Source organism: Lutra lutra, unplaced genomic scaffold (genome assembly GCF_902655055.1).
Source record: "Lutra lutra unplaced genomic scaffold, mLutLut1.2, whole genome shotgun sequence".
Lineage (NCBI taxonomy): Eukaryota > Metazoa > Chordata > Mammalia > Carnivora > Mustelidae > Lutra > Lutra lutra.
In genome coordinates, this window is record NW_025923833.1 from 445,957 (window position 1) to 468,328 (window position 22,372).

General features: G+C 46.6%; 2 pseudogenes; one reads left to right on the forward strand and one right to left on the reverse strand.

The window, feature by feature from the left end:
- LOC125092641 (protein lin-9 homolog) overlaps positions 1 to 8,098 on the reverse strand; it is a 97,940-nt pseudogene extending 89,842 nt beyond the window's left edge.
- LOC125092644 (uncharacterized) overlaps positions 1 to 22,372 on the forward strand; it is a 342,826-nt pseudogene extending 320,454 nt beyond the window's left edge.

The window sequence follows — 22,372 nt, forward strand, 5'->3', positions numbered from 1 at the left end:
CAAATAAAGATAAAAATGAAAGTTTCCAAGAGTTAAAATTCTAAGTAATGTAATGAAGGCTACTGAAAATAATAAGAAAAAACAACTCAGAATGCAAAGAAGGTAAGATGTGTGTTTTTCATAAGTAAAGGAATGATAAATGGAAATCTTCCCCCCCACCAGGGTAAAAAAGAAAGGAATTTTGTTTTACAGCAAAGTTGGTTACCTAAAGAGGGCAAACTCAGGATAAAAATCTGAATGTAAAAGAAAAAGTTGTAAAGCCTTCTAAAAAAGGAATGTTTGGAAAGGAATGGTATAGTAGTCAGGATGGTCTAAGATTGGAATGAAGAATTTTCCAATCAAAAGTAAGCTGGTAAAACATCAGAATTTGGGCTGCCTGGTGGCTCAGTGGGTTAAGCCTCTACCTCCGGCTTGGGTCATGATCTCAGGGTCCTGGGACTCAGTCCCCCACTGGGCTCCCTGCTGGACGGGGAACCTGCTTCCTCCTCCATCCTCTCTCTCTCTCTCTCTCTCTCTCTGCCTACTTGTGATCTCTGTCAAATAAATAAAATCTTAAAAAAATCAGAATTTGGTTTTCCTTCCTGAAGAGAATGAAGGATTTTGTGTTTTTTTTTTTTTTTTTTTATTTTGAGTATTAGCCCTCTTAAGTCTCTTTGACCTGGAACATCCCAAAGGATTTGCTAAATTAATTTAGCTTATTTGATATGTTAAATTACATGGGAACCATTGTCAATTAAAACTTCCTATGAAGTTCTTTTTTTTTTTTCTATCATAGTTGTAAGATTGTGGCACATATAATACGGTACATTCCAGTTTGACAAAACATGGCTCCTCATTGCCAGATGCAGGCCATCCTGATGTCCTTGTAACATGGCACCTGTTTTCGTCTGAATCAGAGAGAAGAAGGTGGGTAAATAATGAGAGTGTTTTAAAGAAAGATTCAGGCTAAGGGAAAACCAAGACAACAATTTGGTTTTCCCAGATCCCTGGCAAACCCCATTTTTCTTCTTTTTTTTTTTTTTCATTCCTTCACCCACTATTGGGCATTTAAGATGATTCAATTGATAAATGGACATCAGTGGGAAGCCTTCTAAAACAGTAAAAAAAAATTGAAAGAAAGAAAGAAAGAAAAAAAAAAAAAACTGTTTACCAGTGGTGTCTAACTTGTCACGTCCATAATCTTGAACAACGTTTTGTCTCCAGAGGTTTCAGGCCTCATTCCTGTGGACTCTTTGAACACCTGCAGTTGGGTTCATTCCACTGCCACTTAGTAGGGTTTTCATATACCCTTGTTGCTGTTTATGTATTTTCTGCATCAATTAAAGCCTTTCCCTGCCAAGAGGATGATTGCACTATGGCAAAGACCCTGTTAAAATTGGTTTCTCCCTTGGGGCACACTTTCTGTGATCTCCAGTAACCAGACACATATTTCACTGAGCAAATCATATGAGCCTTTAGGAAATCCTTGCAGAGTTCATTGAATTGTTTCGGTGTACATCCTTTTACAGATTCATTGTGTTGCATGCTTATTTATCCAACTACTGTATGTCTGCGATGTCCTGGGCTCAAGCCTGTCATCAAGAGGATATGGAAGACTTCCTAGATAACAGTTAAAAGATCCTTTCCATCACAGTTTACTGCCTAGTGATTAAGTATTTGAGACACATCATTAGAGGAAGACAGCCCTTGAAAGCCAGTAAAAGAGGGACTTTACTAAATTTCCTTCTGTAAAACTCAAAGTTATTGAGCCTCCGGTGCACATCCCACAGCTACAGAAGTCTTCACCTGACACCTGGTCCTACACAGACACTTGATATTTCTGAATCTACTTGGAAGAAAGTGAAATAGCTGACATCTAGGTAGACCGTGCTCACCCAAGACAATGGATAAATACTCCAAGCTTTGATCAAACATGTGATCCTTTATCTCCCTTCTCTTTTCCTTTATTCTGGCAATGGCCTGGAAATGTAACACCCTCATCTGTATTGTCCAGTTTATTACTACAGCAGTATCCTCTGGAATTTAGAGCAAACTTTTATTTCAGGCTACCAGAAAATTCAACCCTGGTCTGAAAATTACTCAAGCTGAATAAGATATCTCATTGGTTAACTTCCCTACATTCATGTTCTGAGTTACAAGGGATCGACCAGGAAAAAATTGTGTTCCAAGATTCATGCCTTTGGCTGACCTTACTTCCCAGGTTAGGGATAAATGTAGATGGAGTATGATCAAGACCTTTTCCTTCATTCTTGAAATTTTTGCAGAACCCCTTGCCAAAGCATTGTCTGCCCAACAAGAATCCTTACACTCTGGCCAAATGAGTACTTGAAAAAAAGATAGCCCTTAGTTATCTCTTAGCTGAGCAAGGCTGGGTCTGTGCTATAGACAACAACATGTGCTAAACCCTGATGAACAGTTCTGGGGGAAGTTGAAGCCCAATAGCATCAGATTACTGAGGAAGCCACGTGGCTTAAAAGAGTGACTCCTTCAGCAGGTCTTTCTTACTTATTCGTTTTTAATTGCTTTGAGTCTTGGAGTACATAGCCTCAAATTGCACTCCAAACATTGGGAATTATCTTGTTTATTGTAATCAATATAATCTGTGTGGTGCCTTATATTTTATCAAAAGCTCTAAATACAAATACAGAGACACTAACCTGCACACTAATGATCTTTCTAAGACTGGAACATCAGAAAACAAACAAACAAAAAGAAGATCATGACCAACTCAAAAATTTAAGACTGCAGTGGTGACCTGTGAACATCACAAGGGTTAATCAGAAAGGTCAAGAACTATGAATACTACACTGAGGAACAACAAGTACTGTGAGCACTTCAGAGCAGTTGCTGAGAATGGTGTTAAAACCTTCAATTTAGAGCACATGTCTCAGTTAAGTTGAGAGTCTGATCAAAAGGTGGTGTTGTTCAAAAGGAAAACCACAGGCTCAAAATGCCCTCACGGCTTAAGTCCCTAAGTTGGTTAGTCAAGACTTAATAATGCCCAACTACAGTTGTAACATCCAGAACTATATAACTTTAGCCAGCCTAGATGGGAATTTCCTGGTCAGCGCTAGGAAGTCTACTGATTGGCCCCCTGTGTTTCCTTTGGAGGGTGATCTTGCCTAAACAATGGATTCTTAGCTGATTATGTTTTGTCTTCTCCCTTGATGTCTTTTTTTTAGATTTATTTATTTGCAGAGGGGTCAGAGGGAGAGGGAGATCAAAACACAAACAGGCTCTGTGCTGAGCACAGATCCCTGTGAAGGGCTGGATCCCAAGACCCTGAGATCAGGACCTGAGCCAAAGCCAAGAGTGTGACACTTAACTGACTGCACCACCCATCTACTCTATCTCACAGGCTATCTTGGAAGACTTTCCTTTCTTGTGGCCATTTGGAACGCCCCTCTATCTACTGGATAGGATACTATCCAAGTCATTAGTAGATCAATTAAGACAGCCTATTAGGTATTAAACCTTACTGGGCTGCATTTGTCTTATTTCACAGATTCTTATTTTGTGCATTTACCTTTGCTTACCTTTTATATACCATAAATATTTACCTTTGCTTTCTCCTGGCCTGTGATGAAGATTGTCAGTGAAATGCTTGCTGTGGAAAACATAATGAGGGTGAATTAATTCATATACTTAAATTAATGTATATCTTATCCTAAAAGTAACACATGTATGATCACAGAGTCAGCCCCAAGGTTTCAGTTCTACCATTAACAGAGAGCAAAGCATAAATTAATATAACCACTGGGCTATGTGTGCTGTTAAGTTTTGACTTTTCTGGTGATCAGAGAAAAATAAAATGGGGTGTTAAGTTCCCCAGTGAACATTATGGTAAGGGAGAAGTTCTTGTTTATGATGTATTTCACTTGACGCTTATTTCTCTAATGAGTATATCCCAAGGTCTTTTCATACAACAAAGCTAATGAGGGCATTTCTGTTCATGTGATTCTACAGTGGACATCTAGTGTGGGTTATTGGGAGCTTTTTTTTATTTTAGTTTTTGAGAAAAGCAAGCTTGTTCATATATGTACACTATACATGAAAGCCCAGAACAATGAGTGATTCTGAAGAGAATAAAACTCATCTTTTCCATGATTTTGACCAGCCTTGGTTGAGAAAGAGCACTTAGAAATATACACATTTTATTATTGCAAACTGTTCCCTTAATGTCTGTATGTCAATCGATGCATGATGTTAAAAGATTTTTATTTATCATTTTTACAGTTTTAATTTTCATTCCAGTTAGTTAACTTGAGATTATATTATTTTCAGGTGCACAATATGATGAATAAAGTCCCTGTATGGAAAAGAAGGAGGCATTCAAAGCACTTTAAATTTAGCTCTTTAGGCTATTTTAAATCTTAACATAATTATGCTAACATTTTCCTTCTTGGGCTTTACCCCCATGCCTATATCTCCAACCCACTTCCAGATCAGACCTGCCACCAGCCCCTATGCAGAGATTCTCTTAGGGCCTGTCTCCCACTGATGATGTCCAGGGCACGCCAGTGACATTGGAGCACCCAGGCAGCCCCTGGGCAGCAGTAGGGTGGTACTGAGGGCCTGCATAGAGGACAGGACAGTGGCGGGGTGGGAAGCAGCAGCAGGGAGGGGAGGCAGTGAAGCAGCAGGAGCAAAGGGAGGGGCAGCAATGTCACTGGGTCACAGTCACAGCAGTATTGGGGAGGTGCAGTGGGGTGGCAGTGGCATTGGCAGGGCACAGTGGGTCAACAGCAGAGGGGAGGTGAAGCAGGACAGTACTGGAGTGGGGGTTAATGGTGGGGGGCAAGCAGGACCAGCAGGGCAGCGGTCTCATGGTAGTGGGACAAGGCAGTGGCAGCAGGGCAACCAAGGAAGAGGCAGTTGCCTTGTAATCATTGGCGGCAGCACCAGGCCAGCAGGTGCTGAGGCGGGGTCAGGGTGGCAAGAGGGGATGACATGGGGAGTAGTTGGGGAGTTGCAGTGGCGATGGGGGGATGTGCAGCGGGACAGCAAGATCCTGGGGTGAGGTAGCTGTGGGGGCCGGGTTTTGGAAGCGGGATTCAAGGGCAACTCAGTGGGGCAATGGGGCCATCATGGCATGGGGTAGTAGCTGGGGCTGTGGGGTTGCCCATGTGGGAGGAGGGGGCAGCTAGGTGATGACCCTATGGTAGGGGGGCAGGACCCATGGGGGAGGGAGCAGGGGTCACCAGAGGCAGGTGAGGGGACAGCCAGGTGGTAGTGGTACAGGGAGCAGTGGAGCGCCCATGGTGGGGGAGCTGTGTGACAGCCAAGTGGGGCAGCCCTGCAGTGACTGTGGGGGGTGGGTGGAATCTAGGCAGCAGCAACCAGGAGTGGGGTGGGACCAGCCCGGAGGCAGCAGCTCTGCAGCAGTAGCAGCGGGGCGGGCATGGTGGGCGGGCCCAGAGTGCACGTCATGGGGCGGGGGCAACAGCAGTTAGGTGGGTATGGTGGGCGGGCCCATCATTCACGTCAACAGGGTTGGGCAGCAACCGTTAGTAGGGCACGGTGGGAGGGGCCATCATGCACGTCAAGGGGGCGGATTGCCGAAGCATGGCTGAGGCATGGGGCACAGGACAGCAGCAGAGCGGGGGCAGTTGAGGTAAGGCGGGCAGTGTGAGGGGCATAGAAGGGTGGCAGGGGTGCATGTGGCAGTAGCAATGTGAATTGCGTGGGGAGGGGGGCAGATATTCAGGGTGGGAGTAGCGTCTAAATGCACCTGGCTGCAGGGAGGCACCAGAGCAGCGGGAGGGGGAAGCCCTTAGGCAGTCCTGGCGTGTGGGGAGAGGCAGGACCAGCCGGGCGTTAGTGGGGCATCAACGTCATGGCATGGTGGGCAGGGCTGCTTGGGCCTGAGGAGTTGGCAGCCAGGAGATAACACTGAGGAAGGGGTCGGGATCACGGGGAGGGAGCAGGGTCACCAGAGGCGGGGATGGGGGCAGGCAGTAGTGGCACTGGGAGGAGTGTGAGCTGCATGGCACCTGTGGAGGATGGGTGGAAACTAGGCGGCAGCAGAGGGGGTGAGAGGGTGGAAGAAGCCCCAGGCAGCAGTGCAGCAACAGTTAGTGGGGTGGTGGGCGGGCCCATGGTTCACGTCAAGGGGGTGGGGCAGCAGCAGTTAGGAGCCCGTGGTGGGCGGGCCCATAGTGCATGTCATGGGGGCGGGGTAGCATCAGTGGTCGGGTGTGGCGGGCGGGCCCTTTGTGCACGTCAAGGGGCGGGGCACCAAAGCACAGCAGAGGCTGGGACACAGGTCAACAGTGGAGCGGCGGCAGCAGTGGTAAAGTGGATCGTGTGGGGGCATACGGCAGGGTGGCAAGGGTACATGTGAGGGGCAGCAAGGTGGTGGCAGCGTGAGGGGGGTGGGGACTGGGTGTGCAAAGCAGTAATGCGCGTGGCCGCGGCAAGGCAATGGAGCAGGGGGAGGGGGAAGCAGGTAGGTGGTCCTGAGGGTGGACAGGAGGGACGAGCCTGGCATCAGTGGGGCGTCAGTGTCAAGGTGTGGTGGGTAAGGCTGCCAAGCTCCATGGGGGCTAGGAGGTGGCAGAGAGGTCAGAACACTCAGGGGGTGGGGCCAGGGGGAGAGAGTGGGGGGTCACCAGGCAGCACTGGTACAGGAGGGGGAGCTTCTTGAGGTAAGGGGAAGCTGCGTGACACCCGAGTGGGGCAGCCATGTGGCACTTGTGGGGGAGGAGGTAGAATATAGTCGGCAGGGCAGCATAGGGAGTATGGGACCAGCCCTGAGGCAGAAGCACAGTGACAGCTTGGCTGGCTTACTGGGCCTGCTCATAGTGCATGTCAACAAGGTGGGGCAGCAAAGCACAGCAGAGGCCCTGGGCACAGGACAGAGGTGGCGCTACAGTAAGGGGGCCTGGGGGGCACAGCAGGGTGGCAGGAGTGCATATTTTGGGGACAGCAAGCTGGTAGCAGCATGGGGTGTGGTGGACGTGCTGGGCAGCCACACGCTTGGCAGACAGGAGGCATCAGGGTGGGGGGAGGGGAGTAGCTAGGCAGTAGTGTCGCTTGGGCCTGGGCAGGACTAGCTGGGTATAAGTGGGATGTCAATGTCACGGCATGGTGGATCAGGCAGCGAAGTAAGGGCCTTGCTTTGCTGGCTTGGTGCATGTCTATGGGGTGGGACCACTGATAGCAGCAACAGCGGGGACCCAGGGTAGCAGCAGAGAGGCAATGGTGGTTGTAAGTATGGCGGGTGGATGCGGGTGCAGCAGAGTGGGAGCGGCTTATATTGTGGGGGCAGCCTGGTGGTACCAGTGTGGGGAAGGTGGAGTAGGACTCGTGGGGTGGCAGCAGTGTGACAACAGGGTTAGGGAATCGAAGGTTCCAGAGTGGGTGGCAGGGGTAGCACTAGGTGGTAGCTGCAGGGAGGGGGCTGGAAAGCAGGGGGCAGTGTGGCAGGTGGGGCAGGCATGCAGGTCAACAGGGCAGCTGCATAGGGTGGGCTATGAAGACCAGCAGCAGCAGCAGCGGGACACAGGGTAGCAGCAGGACATAACAAGAGTGGGACACAGGTCGGCAGCAGATCAGAAGCAGGGTGGCTGAAGGGGGCAATGACAGTGAGGGCAGGAGATTGTTAGTGGGGGTGTGGGTACCCGGCAGGTTAGAGTTTCGGGGAGAGCACAGAGGGATGGTAGCAGCAATGCGGTGGGCAGGACAGTAATGAGCATGGTGGTGGGTGGGGTGGGACAGCGTGGCTGCACAGGTGCCTGTGGGGTGGCAGGTGGGTGGTGGTGTGGGGAGAAGGGGGGATGGAACCAACTGAGAGGCAGCGGCACAGCAACTGCACAGGAAGGGCATGAAGGGTGGGGTAGGGCCTTAATGCATGTCAGTGGGGACTGGACAGTGAAGGTCAGAAGTGGCCTGGGGTACAGGGCAGAAGCTTAGCTACAGCAGCGGTGGTAAGGTGGACAGTATGAGGGTGTGCTGCGGGCAGCAGCATCACAAGTCGGGTCACCCAGGAAGTAGCAGCTTTGGGAGAAGGCTGGGATGAGTGGGGTGGCAGCAGCAGGTCAACGGGGGGAATCTGGAGGCACTGGAGCAGGGATGGGGGGCCGAAAGGCGGTAGCATTTTGGGGGTGTTTGGTGAACCAGCAGGGCAAGAGCATCAGGTTTATAGTTGTGTGGGCATGGCAGGGGTTCTGCACAGCTGTGGCAGCAAGGGGACAGTATGCAGTGTAGAAAAGGCAGTGGGGGGCAGTGAGACAGCAGTGACTTGAGGAAGGCAGTGACTTAAGGAAGTGCAGTTGGATGGCAGCAGACTTGGAGGCGAAGCAGGGAGGGATTGGCCTGGTGTGGTTGGGGGACAGCGGGCAGCAGCTGCCTGGCAATGGCATGGCATGGCTTGGGGGCAGCGTGGGGCGTGGAGATGGGCAATAGCAGCAGGACGACCACGGTAGTGGTGGTGGTGCTGTTGGAAACACAGGCACCAGGCCAGTAAAGCAATGGAGTGGCGCAGCAGGGTGTAGAGTCCTGGGGGCACAAGGGAGTGGTAGGGGCACTGGGGGTGACAGAGCAGGGCATCAGTTGCAGCACGCAGGGCAGCAGGGCAGCTATGGCGAGGGTGAGCTGTTGTGGGACAAAGGGGCACTGCTGTGGAGTAGCAGGGTGGAGGGTGGCAGCTCTGGTGGCAGCGGCCTGTCAACAATGGGGTGGAAGGGACAGCGGCATGTGTGTGGGCGCAGCAGGGTGTCAGTGGGGATGGCACAGTGGGGTGGCCGTGGTACGAGGTGTGGGGACCAGCCAGGCAGCAGAAGCACAGGTGGGGGGCAGTGATTTGGTAGCAGCGCTATCAAATGCTTTTTCTGCATATGTTGAGATGGTGCTATGATGCTGATCCTTCGTTTTGTGAATGCCGCACATTAGTTTGATTTGTGTGACATTTTATGTCTATGTTCATCACAGATACTAGTCTGTCATTTTCTTGGGGCACCTTGGGAGGTTTCGCTAAGGGCCACGCTGGCCTCATAAAATGAGGTGGGGAGCATTCCTTCCCTTGTTTTTCTGGACGTTTAGAAGGATTGGTATTCTTTTTTTTTTTTTTTTTTTTTTCCTGTGGATGATTGTAGAATTCACCGTGAAACCATGGGGTCCTGGACTTTTGCTTGTGGAAGTTTTTGATTTCTTATTTAATCTCCCTACTGGTCATTGGTCTGTTCAGAATTTCTGTTTCTTCAGGATTCAGTCTTGGCAGGTTGTATGTTTCTGGGAATGTATCCTTTTCTTTTGGATTTTCCAGCTTGTTGGGGTGTAACTGATCATAGTACTTTTTATGAGCCTTTGCATATCTATGGTATCAGGGAACATCTCTTTAATTTCTGATGGTGAGTCCTCCCTCTTTTTTGTTAGCTTGAGTCTGGCTGAGACTCTGTCAGCTTTTTTTTTTTTTTTTTTTTTCCAAAGAACCAGCTTTTGTTGAGCTGTTGTTGTTCTTGTTGTTTTATGGATTTTTTTTATTTTCTGTTGTCTTTTTAGTCTGCATTTCACTTATTTCAGTTCTGATGTGTTCCTTCCTTTGATCTACTAACTTTGGACTTCATTTGTTCTTTTTCTGTTTCCTTGAGGTATCAAGTTAGTTGTTTATTTGAGATGTTTCTTGTTCTTGAGTTAGGCCTGTATCACTATAAACTTCCTTCTTAGAATCACTTTTTTTTTTTAAAGTTAGCTCTAAGGGGTGCCTGTGTGGCTCATTCTGTTAGGCATTGGACTTTGGCTCAGTCATGAATTTAGGGTCCTGGAATTGAGCACTGCATCAGCTCTCTGGTCAGCACGGGGAACTACTTTTTCCCTCTTCTACTGCCTGCTGCTCCTTCCACTTTGCTCAGTCTCTCTCTCTCCCTCTGTGTCAAATAAATAAATGACATCTTCAAAAAGTTAGAGTGATCTCTATGCCCAGCATGGGGTTGAAACTCAAAACTGCAAGATCAAGAGTCACAGCGCTCCAATGACTAATCTGGTGCCCCATTTTAGAACCTGTTTTACTGCATTCCATAACTTTTGTTTGATTTATTCTTTTTTCATTTGCCTCAAAGTATTCTGTATTCCTATTTCAGGTTGCCCATGAACCCAATTGGTTGTTCAGTAGCATGTTGTTTAGTCTCTGTGTCTACGAATTTCCAGTTTTCTTCTTGTAATGATTTCTAGTTCTATACCATGTGTTTGGAAAGATGGTCGATTTGGTTTCACTCATCATTTGGGAAAATCCTAGGCTTCTGGAGTTTGTTGACTTGTCTTGTGGCCTCACATATGACCTATGGTGGAGAATGTTCTAGGTGCCTTGAGAGGAGTGTATTCCATGTGCTGTTTTGGATGGAAGGTTCTGTGTGTATCTGTCAAGTCCATCTAAGTAACGGGTTGTCTGAGGCGATGTTTCCTTTGTGATCTTCTGTCTGGATGGTGTATCATTGAGAGAAGTGTGAGGTATTAAAGTGCCTATGGTATTTGTGCTGATTGTTCTCTTAGGTCTGTTCATATATGCTCTACATATTTAGTTGCTCCACTGCTGGGTGGGTAAATATTTATAAATATTGCATCGTCTTACTGCATTGATTCCATTATCAGTTTCTAGTGCCCTTCATTGGCTCTTGTTACAGTGTTTGGATTTTTTCTTTTCTCCTCCATTGGACTGAAAATCAGAAGACATCTGTTAGCTCTGAGTCATGAGCAAAGCACAGCCCTGCTCTAAGTCTGGTTTTCTTTATTTTCCTATATAAATAAACACAATAAATTCTTCTCCCAGGACCATATCCTGACTCCAAAGAAAGTATGTATAAAAGGCTTTGTAAATAGGAGATACTGCCCAATTATGAAAATGATTATGCAACCACCAAATGTTCAAGATTAGATTTTTTAAGACATATTATTTATTGTAGAGACAGAAAGAGATTGCATGCACAAGATATGCTAGAGAGGGGAGGGTCAGAGGGAGAGGGAATCCTCCAGCAGCGTCCCGCTGAGTGTGGAGCCTGGTGTGGGCTCTCTGCCAGGAGTTGGGATCTTGATTTGAGCCCAAATCAAGAGTCAGCTGCTTAACTGGCCATGCCACCCAGGCATCCCCAGAATAAGATTTTTTAAACATTTTTGAGGGCTTACTCTCATAGTATTATTCTAAGTGACCTCTATTTCATTCAAATCTAAAAACTATTGTTAAATTAAAAATAGAAGCTATTCTAAAAGCAAATATTCATAATATCCTCAGAGGTGGGTAAACAGGGAAAAAGAGGTTAAGTAGGGGCACCGGGGTTCAGTTGTTGAAGCTTCTGCCTTTGCTCAGGACATAATCCCAGGTTCCTGGGATCAAACCAGTTCAGACTCCCTGCTCAGTGGGGAGTCTTTCTCCCTCTCCCTCTGTCCCTCCCCCTGCTGATGCCCCCCTTCTCTGTCTTCAAATAAATAATTAAATTAAAAAGGCAAGTTACTTTCTCAGTGTCATGATAAATATTGAACTAGATACAGTCCTGAGTGTGTGACCCTGAAGAATGTGTTCTTTCATTTGTACATTTACCAAAAATACCTAGCCCTCAAAATACCATAGATTAAATTAGTTTCCCCTTTCTCCATACATTGAGTATCAGAAGATGAAACAATTCCAGGACCCTGGCTGGCTGGGTCGGTGGAGTGTGTGACTCTTGATCTCCAGGTTATGAGTTTGAGTCATGTTGGGGGTACAGATTACTTAATTGGAAAAAAAAAAAGATGCTATATTTGGTTTGTTTTCTTTTTTCCTTTTGACACCTTCACCCATTTCTCCCACCTCCAACCCCAAACTTCTGCCAACCCCATCTGTTCTGTCTGTGAGCTCACGTTTTGTTTTGTTTGTTTTAAGGTTCTATGTGTAAGTGATTTCTAGTATTTTCTTTCTGTCTGGCCTGTTTTACTTAGCATAATGCCTTCAAGGGCCACCATGTGGTAAATGAAAGATTTCATCCTTTATTATGTCTGAGTAGATTCCACTGTGTTTATCGACCACAATTTCTTGATTCAGCCACTGATGGCATTTAGGTGTTTCTTTATTTTCACTGTGTGTAATAATCCTGCAGTGTACACAGGGGTGAATATACCTTTGTGAATTAGTGTTTTCATTCCCTTCAGATAAATACTCAGAAAGGGAATTGCTGGCTCCTTTGGTTGCTCTATTTCTCATTTTTTTGAGGAACTTCTGTACTGTTTTCCATAGTGGCCGCACCCATTTATACTGCCAATAGTGGTGCACTAGAGTTTTCCTCTTCCACATCTTCACCAAAACTTGCTATTTCTTCTGTTTTTATAATGGTCCTTCTGACAGGTGTGAAGTGGTGCCTCATTCTGGTTTAATTTGCATTTCCCTGATGATTAATGATGAGCATCTTTTCATGTTCATGTAGATCATCTGTATCTTCTATAGGAAAATGTCTATTTGGAACTTCTCCTGATACACTACATAACTTGTGGGGTTTTGTTGTTTTGGTGCTTTTGTGTGTTTTGTTTTGTTTTGTTGTTGAGTTGCATGAGTTCTTTATATTTTGAATATTAACCCCTTTCCGGATATATATTGACAAATGTTTTACCTTAGGTTACCGTTTTTTTTGTTGATGGTTTCCTTTGTTGTTTGATGTTTTTAGTTAGATGTAGGCCCACTTTGCTTCTTTGTTTGTTTTTACTTTGGTATCCTCTTAAAGCACCACTACCAAGACCTTTGGTCAAGGACTTTCCAAACCTGTGTTTTCTGCTACAAGTTTTATAGTTCCAGGACTTATATTCAGTTGTTTGACCCACTTTGAGTTAATTTTTGTGTATGGTGTAAGAGAATGGTGCAGTTTTGTTCTTTTGCATGTGGCTCTCCAGTGTTCCCAGCACCATTGATGAAAGAGACTGTTTTTCCCACTTGTTTATTCTTGGCTCCTTTGTCATAAGGTCCCAGACCATAGATGTGTGTATTTCTGGGCTATCTCCAGTCTTCTGGTGATGTGTGTCTCTTGTTATGACAATGCTAGATTGTTTTGATTACTGTAGCTTTGTCATTAGTCTGAAATGAGCAAGCGATGCCTTTATTGTTATTCTTTCCCTAGATTGCTCTGGTATTCAGAGTCTTTTTGGCATCATACAAATTTTTAGATCCTTTCTTCTCTTTCTGTGAAAAATGTCCTTAGAATTTTGACAGGAATTGCAATGAAACTGTAGATGGTTTAGGGAAGTATGGACATTTTACCATTATTAATTTTTCTGACCCATGAATATGCGATGTATCTTGGTTTATGTGTGTTGCCTTCAGTTTCCTTCCTTACCGTCTTTTCGTTTTCATCATACAAGATTTTACCTCTTGGAAGTATATTCTGGGTATTTTATTCTTTTTGATGCAACTTCAGGTGGGATGATCTTCCTAATTTATTTTCTGATGATTCGTTATTAGCATATAGAAACACTGCAGATTTTGGGGTAGCGATATTATCCTGCCCCTTTACTGAATTTAGTCATAGTTTGAACAATTTTTCACTGGCTTCTTTGAGTTTTCCTTATATTCTATATCATCTGCAAGTAGTGACCATTTTACTTTTTTCCAGTTTTGATGCCTTCTGTTATCTTCTTGCATAATTGCTCTGCCTTGCATTTTCAATATTGTGTTCAGCAAAGTGGCAAGGAAAGATTAGCAATGTTCCTAACTTCGGCGATCTTAGAGGAAATAGAAACAGCTAAAACTTTTCACTATCAGATGTGATGTAATCTGTGTGGTTGTCATATATGGCCTTTTTTTAAGATTTTATTTATTTATTTGACAGAGAGAGAGATCACAATAGGCAGAGAGGCAGAGAGAGGAGGAAGCAGGCTCCCTGCTGAGCAGAGAGCCTGATGTGGGGCTTGATCCCAGGACCCTGGGATAATGACCTGAGCTTAAGGCAGAGCTTTAACCCACTGAGCCACCCAGGCACCCCATATATGGCCTTTTCGGTGTTGAGGTATGTTCCTGGTCTACACACTCTGTTGAGAATTTTGATTGCAAATGGATATGAAAGTTTGTCAAATGCTTCCCTGCATCTCAAGATGATCACATAATTTTTATTCTTTATTTTGTTAATGTGCTGTAATTCTTTGATCGATGTGCACCTGTAAACCATCATTACATTCCTGTATGATCCCCTGTAAGATCATACTATGTTTGATCATAGTATATGATCTTCTCAGTATATTGGTGAACTTGAGTTGCTAGTATTTCGTTGAACATTTTTGCATCTATGGTCATCAGGGATATTGGACTGTAAGACTCTTTTCTTGGGGGGTCCTCATTTATTTTTCCATTAGGGTTATCTTGGCCTCAGCAAATGAGTTTAGAAGCTTTCTCTACTGGTTTTTGGAAAAGGGGGCAAAGGACTGGTATGAATCCTTCCCTGAATGGTAGAATTTACCACAAAATGCATCTGGTTCTGGAAGATGGTTTTTTGGGGGGCTTTAAATTGCTGATATTATGAGTACTGGTGTTTTATGTAAGTATTGAATCACTAAAGATGAAACTGTTTCCACATCTTGGTGGTGGGATGGATGAAGGGGAATGAGAGTCATGGGGCCCAGCACTCAGAGGCTTCATCTGCCACTGCGGCTGTGCTAATCCTCTCAGATGCTGGCAGAGGAGGAAGTACGTGGCAGAAACACGGTAGAGTGGTGGTGGCAGGGTGGCGGGAATGTGAGGTTTGAGGGGGTGATGAGACTAATGCATGGCCCTCCTGTCCCACCCACAGTGTATCAATCATCTATTGCCTGGCCAACAGCAACTCCAGCACGTTCACCACAGTGGAGATGGGTGCCATGGTAAGGCGATTCACAGCCACTGAGCTGGCCCAAGTCAGCATACATCTTCAGACAGATGACCAAGACAATGCAGGGCTGGGGAGCTCCTAGAGGCCACCGTCATCACCACTGAGAAGCGAGGTAAGGCCAGAGGCCCATGTCCACTATCCTGGTGACATGGGAGGACAGCTGGGCCCAATTGGGAGCCACAAACTTGCTGCGTCCACAGCTTCTTGTAGCAGAGCTTGCAGGTTAATGTGTCTACACAGCCCAATATTTACCAGACAGGCAGGAATGTCCCTGGAGAGGAGGTTGTGTAACTGAATCAGGATGGCTCTGAGTCACCATGTTGGAGGGAGACTCCCTGAAGCCAGGTGATTTTTCTCTGATGTTCAAAAATGTGTCTTCATGGATGCCTCTTCTGTTCCAAGCACTGGTGAGGTGCTTATTGCACATTGTCTTGGTTTCTCCTCACCTAATCCTGGGGGACAAAGTGCTGTGAGGCCCAGTTCTCTAGAAGTTGGGGGCACAGACAGATTCAGTCATTCGCCAGGGACACAGCTGTTGAGGCAGTGATGTGAACACCCTCCACAGACTCTGGGCTTCCTGTTCCCACAGCAATCTGCTGTGGGAACCCATATCAGTGATCCTGATATGTCCTCCACCCTCATTCTGGGATCTGCCTCAGTGTTTCCCTTCCCAGGGCCACCCCAACTATTCTAGGTCCTTTTTATGCCACCCAACCTTGGAGGAACCACAGGGGTTCCAGGTTAGGTCGATGTCAGGACAGAGCAGGGGCGATCTGGAATGCGGAGCATCCACTGAAACCCCACTCTGAGGCTGGCAGGATCCTGGTTGTCTTTCAGGGCAGCATGGTGCCTGCCATTTTCTGTGCTACAACCGGCCCACATGCATAGTTCCCTTAGAGTTCTGGCTTCGGAATTTGTGGCTCAGGGACTGCATCCCTGTTCCCTCCACATCCAGGGAGCAGGCTGTGGTTTGGCCCTGCTGAGGTCACAGTGTAGCACATGGGTAGTAGCTTGACACAGCCTATCCCAGGAGTTGTGTTGAGGGGAACATATGGCTCATTTACCTCCTGTGCTCTTGAATGGATAGCCCCGTCCATGCCCCAGAGGTATCTCCCTGGACTTTGGAGCAAAACAAAACAACAAAATGAAAGGATCCAGGATACTTTTGGGCCCATTTCCCTGCAGAGGTACTCTTGGTCTGTGGCTTGCTCATCAATGTCAGAGCAGGGCTCTTACTGGAGCACAGGTAGGCTGACAAACAGGCCTACTGCAGGGTATTTTGAAATGTTTCTGCCCTGGGGGAAACACATTTCCTCACTACTCAAGTGTTGTTTGTGCTTGTTGAATCCTCCTCTGCCCCACCTGCTAACCATGAAAGGCACAGTGATATGAATGCCTGGAGTGTAGATTGTGTTGGCTTCCCTATACATCTGTCCCTAGGGCTTATTTGGCTGGTGGGGAGGGGGCTGAGAGCAGGTATTTGGGTCTGACATGCCTTGCTTCAGAAGTGCCCCCTGAGGTTGAGCAGGAAGGGGGGGCTGCAGTCCTATCTGCACTTGGGTCCACATTGGTCACCATGATGGTTGGGTTGAGGGGAGCACAGGGCCAGCAAGCCAGAGTCTGTGGCTCCTCAACTGCCTGTTGACGGCCTGCAACCAGGGCCCGGGGCACTGGAGGAGAGCCAGAGTCAAAGGGCCCAGGAAGATGGTTATAGGAAAGAACTGAAACCAGGGAGGGAGGTGGGCAGGCTCAGGCAGCCGCATCAGCCAGGTCACAGGGTGGCTGTAGCCCGGCTCTGTACTCTGTGACACATTAGAGGGTTGGCATGTCTCAGGGCAAAAGCACACAGCGGGAATTCTGCCATCACCACAACCCTGAAGTAAAGGTGTGGTGTGGAGCACAGTCAGGCACCTGGGTGCAGTGTGTGTGTCTCCTAATCCAGTCTCCTTTCGAATGCCTAAGTCAATACCTGGGCGTTGGACAGAGGGCAGCTAGCTAGGGCAAAGGAGTTCTTTCTGAGGTGACTGGCAGGTGGCCTGCTGCCCCGTGGCTGTGGTGGGTGGTGGGGATAGAGACCAAAATATCCTGCTAAGCGCTAAGGCTCAGGCTCTGTGCAAGGGGATTCTTGGAAGCGCCACAAAGAAGAACCCCATCTGCATGTCCCAGCTGCTCTGCTCCCCCTGCACAAACCTTGGATGGGTGCAAGGAGGGAGAAAGGGCGGAAGGAGTATATTTGCTCATTCCACCCCTATGCAGGTTACCATCTTCCAAAGAGATCCATCAAGGACATGGAACACAGAGGCCGAGTGGCCTGGTGGACACCAGGGAGGGTGTGCGCACAACTGGGGGAGAAAGGGTTAGACCTACCTGACCATGGTGGATACAAAGGGGGCACTGAACAATTTTGTGGGCCTCGGGTAAGGTGGTGGGCTGCAGGGTTTGACCATCATCCAGGAAGCCTCCATGAACACTGTTGCAAATCCTTTACAACCCCTCGGTTTTCTCCTTGGGAGAAAATTCTAGAAGCAGAACCCTTAGCTCAGAAGACATGAGTGTGTTTGGCTTGGAGATACGGAAACTCATGGACATGCCATGCCCTAGGGACAGGGATGCAGGTCTTGTGGCCTCTCTGCTTCCATCCTGATGTCTTGCCTTCAATATTTGGTGAAAATATATCTCATTAAGCGTGTGTCCACAGGCCTTTCATCCCTACTCTACCTCTAAATACCTGTGACCTACAAGGTGATGTGTCTCATGGGGTCTTAGTGTCTGATCGTGAAAATCCTCAAACTCAACTGGGTACAGATTTGCAGAACTCATGGAAAAGTTGCATTCAAGCTGAACAAAAATTAACATGGGGGATCTGAGTGAGTTGAGGAATATGAGTCTACCTTTGTGACTCTTGTTTGAAACATTGCTGGTTCTTTAATGTTTCTTCTTCCAGTTGAGGGAAACTATACCTGGAAGTATCCATGATCTACAGAAATGTGATGATATATTCTGTGTGAGCAAATGGGAGCATTTAACTTCTCTCCCTCCCTGACCCTCCGTCATTCAAAACTCTCAGGGAGAATCTTTCATCCAATGTACTTAGGATTTTTGGCGTAAGTTCAGCACAAGTGCCTTTTTCTTATAACAAGGCACCACTGAAAACATTGGTTATTTTACCAAGGGATTGAGTGAAATGTCCAATTTGAGAGTAACGTGTATAGACTCAGATAATGACCAGACAATTTTCAGGAATTAAGGGTGGCTTTGTGGAGCCCCTAGGCATAGCGGCTTCACACCTCGATGACACAGTGTCCAGGAGCCTTGCCAGATGAGTAGGGAAAGTTACTTGTTGGCAGGTATAGGAACCTCAGGATATTTGGGGGACCTCGAGAAGAGGAATTAACCCAAATCAACAGGTATTGCAGTCAAGTCTGATGGGAGTATCGTGCTTGACTTTGGCTTGGACATACTACTGAAAGTTCACTCTAGAGATTCCTCATGAAAAGTTCCAGCAGCAGCAGGTTTCAAAATCTGTAAGGAATGCTCCGTCACTATGCCTGCCCGGCTTAGTTAGAATAGATGCTAGGAAACCAAGTGTGCTTCTGGCTGCCTTCTTGCATCTAAGAAACCATCCCAAATCCATTGAGCTGAAATCCATCAGCCATGTGGACTGGCACCCGCTGCCACCACCGCCAAGCATTTCTGTGCCTCACAATGGATCCCATGAAGCTCTGAATCTATTTAGTTTACAATCAGGTTTGGAGGCTGGCAGTGTTTTCTTATTGGGAAAATCCTATCAGAACTATATCCCAAATTGTCCCAGAATCCTCTAGAAGCTGGTTGTTGGAGGGCTTGCCCTTTGGGTCAGTAGCATAGTCACCGGTTAGGAGTGAAAAAACTTCAATCTCCAAGGTATAGGTTACATTCATTTTGGGTGGTGATTTTTTTTTTTTATTTCTTTTTTTGAGTTCCAGGGTCCATGAGAGGCATGTCTTAGAAAGGAAAGACCAGAGCTCATTTCAGCCAAATAGAGTTGTGAAAAAAGTAAGAAAGAAAGAATAGAGAGTCACTCACGTAGAGTAGAAAAGACATTGAGAAGGTAGAGTATATGCACATCTCCTATGGGTGTTCTGTGTCATTGAAGTTATGGGGTAGATTAATGACAACGCATGTCAAAGATGAAAAAAGATTCAAAGAGAAGTAAGCAACCCTAGGACGGTCATGCAAAATGCAGTTGAAATAGTTTTTGCTGATCTTCTGTTCGGGTCTCGGAGCAGCAGGAACTTTATTAGACTCCCGTCACTAGATGCAAATGGTGATTGACCTCTGGGCCATCTCCTGGCCCACATCCTCTTGCTTGGGACTGGCATAGGTATCATGGAACTCCTGGTAGCCAATTGACCATGCATGTATTATTTGAAGGTCTGCCAGAAGCAATGCTAAGTCTTTCACAAATTTCGGGATTCTGTGGTTTTGGCCTCTTTGAGCTTGTGTTCTCTGCTGGAAGGGAGGAGCATGCTTTCAGTTTTGTATGACATTGTGTCTTCCCAAGTATGGTTCCTGAGACCTCAGCTAAATGCTCTCTCTGTTTTTACAGGTGGTGCTTCGAGGCTCAGGTGACTTGGCCTTCTTGGCAGCATCCAATGCGTCTGGCCTATGTCTCTTCAGTGCGAGAGAGGGAAACACTGGGCAGGCACCACAGGCTTTGCAGAGCATGACACAGGGCTCGATCTAACAACCCTGGAATCATCACCTCAGCCAAAATCAAGAGGGTCAGTAAGAAGGTCACTCACATAGAATAGAGAAGACATGAGGAGGTAGTGTTTGCACATCTCCTGTAGGAATTGCATATCACTGAAGATTCAGGGTAGATGAATGAGAACATATTTCTAATATGAAGATTCTAGGAGAAGTAAGCATCGCTAAGATGGTCATGTGAAATGTATTTGTAATAGGGTTTCTGCAAGTCTTCTGTTTGGTTCTGGGGGCAGCAAGAAGTTTATTTAGTCTCTTGTCACTAGTTGCCAATGGTGAATAATGTCTGTGTCACCTCTTGTCCTACATGCTCCTCCTTTAGTCTGGCATAGACATCATGGAACTTATGGTAGCCTAGTTTGGAAGGGGAGGTATGGAGGAAGAAAGAGACCTTTACACAGGCTCCACCTGCAGTGCAGAGCATGACACATGTCAGGGGCTGGATCTGACAGCCCATATATCAAGACCTGAGCCAAAATAATGAGTTTGTCCCTTAAATAAAAGAACCATACAGGCATTCCTGGATGTGCTTTGTGTTTATGGAAGGGAGCATACGTATCCCCTCCTGTCCTAAATCTTCTAAATCAGGGACTGTTTCCATATCGACAGTGTTCTTACACCTTCTCAGACCAAGAGATAAGGAGCTATTCTTGGTGGTGGAGAAAAGCATTTGGCTACCAAATTCTCATAGAGGGGGAGGAAGCCCTCACTGCCTGAATCTGAACAGTACAGTTTAATTCCTGTCCTGATACACACAATTCTTCAAAAACAGTGCCATTGTAAAAGATGAAATTAATTTGCAACTCCCTGGATGGCACAGTTGGTTAAGCATCTGCCTTTGGCTGAGGTCAGGATCCCTGGATCCTGGAGGATCAGGCCCTGCATTGGGCACCCTTCTCAATGTGAAGCCTTCTTCCTCTCCCTCTTTTCTGCTGCCCAACCCGGAATGTTCTTGCTCCCTCTCTAGCTCTCTCACTCTCAAATAAGTAAAGAAAATAGAAATATTTCTAAGCATGTAATTAATTTATAAATCCTTTCCAATTTATGAGGACGATAGTATAATTAAGGCCACATGAGAAGTATATCACAAACCATGTGTTTGGTGAGTCTTGTTGCCATTCATCATTGCGATCTCCATACATTGATAGATTAATGTTTTTGTGAACATACGTCAATCACCTTGTGTTCTAAGATTCATTTTTTTAAAGATTTTATTTATTTATTTCACAGAGAAAGATCACAAGTAGGCAGAGAGGCAGTCAGAGAGAGAGATAGAGGAGGAAGCAGGTTCTCCACTGAGCAGAGAGCCCAATGTGGGACTCGATCCCAGGACCCTGAGATCATGACCTGAGCCGAAGGCAGAGGCTCAACCCACTGAGCCACCCAGGTGCCCCGTGTTCTAAGATTCTAAGTTAACCCTTCAATTGATGTTCTCATAGATCCGAGGCAGTGTATATATGTGTCAAATTTCCTATCAAGAGATAGTACCAGTGTCATTTGTGAGAGCTAGTAAAGGAAAAGTCCCCCGATCTTAATTGGCAGACTGTGCATGGTTGTGAGGCCCCTCCTTTTCAGTGATACTGGCCTTTATGCAAGTATTGATTGATGGAGCAGATTGCTTTATTTCTAGCTATTGGTTACTGAAATACTGCATTCAGCATCCCTCAGAATGTGACGCAGTTGTATGTGTTTGCAGTGAAAATTGTCAGTGTCTGAGTTTTTATCTCAAATTTTCCCTAAGAAATTCCTTGAGAGGCATTTGCCCAGTGATTTTCTGATGTGAGTATCCAGGGAAGAATTTCCCCCTGTTGCATTGGGATCAGTGTTTCCTCGGTGTGAGGGTGTCGTTGTTGGCTAAGGAAGAAAGGATACCTGAGAACATTCCTTGCCTCATCACTCCAGGAGGATTTTCTTCTGTGTGAATCCTGCCAGGTCCTTCACATGTTGGCTCCATGAGGAATGGGATTCCCACAAGGAATTCATCAGCATTCAGCAGCAGCAATGATGCAGGGTGTCCCAGGAGGTCCCTGCACCTTCGCTCCTGTATGAGGGATGACCCACTCTCTGAGATGGTAGCAGGAGCTAGGCCAGAGCCCCAGTTGAAGCTTCTTCCACCAAGATACAGTGCTAGTGGTTCTTCCCGTTGTGAGTTCTCTGGTGTTGGGAAAGGGACCACACGTGGCAGAAGGCTCTGCTTCAGTGATTGGAGACACAGGGTTTGTACTCTGTGATTTCTGGGTTTTGAGAAAGGTGGGCACTCTGGGTACAGGCGGGAGCCCAGTAATGACAGACACAGTGTTCCCTGGTCTGAGTTGTCTGGTGTCTCCAAATGTGAGAGCTGTATCTAACAGCTCTTCCACGTTGACCACATTTGTCAGGGTTCCCACTGGTCCACACCAGCATCCTCAGATGCTGCTAAGGGTATGGCTGTACTAATAGTTTCCCTTGAAGATAGATTCAACCAGTTTCTGTCTGTGGCAACGTGCCCATGGCCTCGAAGGGATGCATTGTTGCTGTGAGCTCTGGTACAGCATTGCCACCACATGGCTTCTAACCCATGTGAGGTCATGGGGAAGAATAAGAACAGAGCTCTCTGAATGAAGGGTCTCCCACCCTTGTTACATCCCTAAGGTGCCTCTCCCATGATTTTGTTGTGTGCAGAGGTGAGTCCTGCCCTAGAATTGTTTCCCCCATGCATATCATGTCTACTTTCCTCAGAAAGGTGAGTTCTCTCGTGTCTCCCGAGGTTAGAGCCCCGACCAAAGGCTCTTCCACACTGGGGAGATGTGTGTGGTGCAATACAGGATGAACGA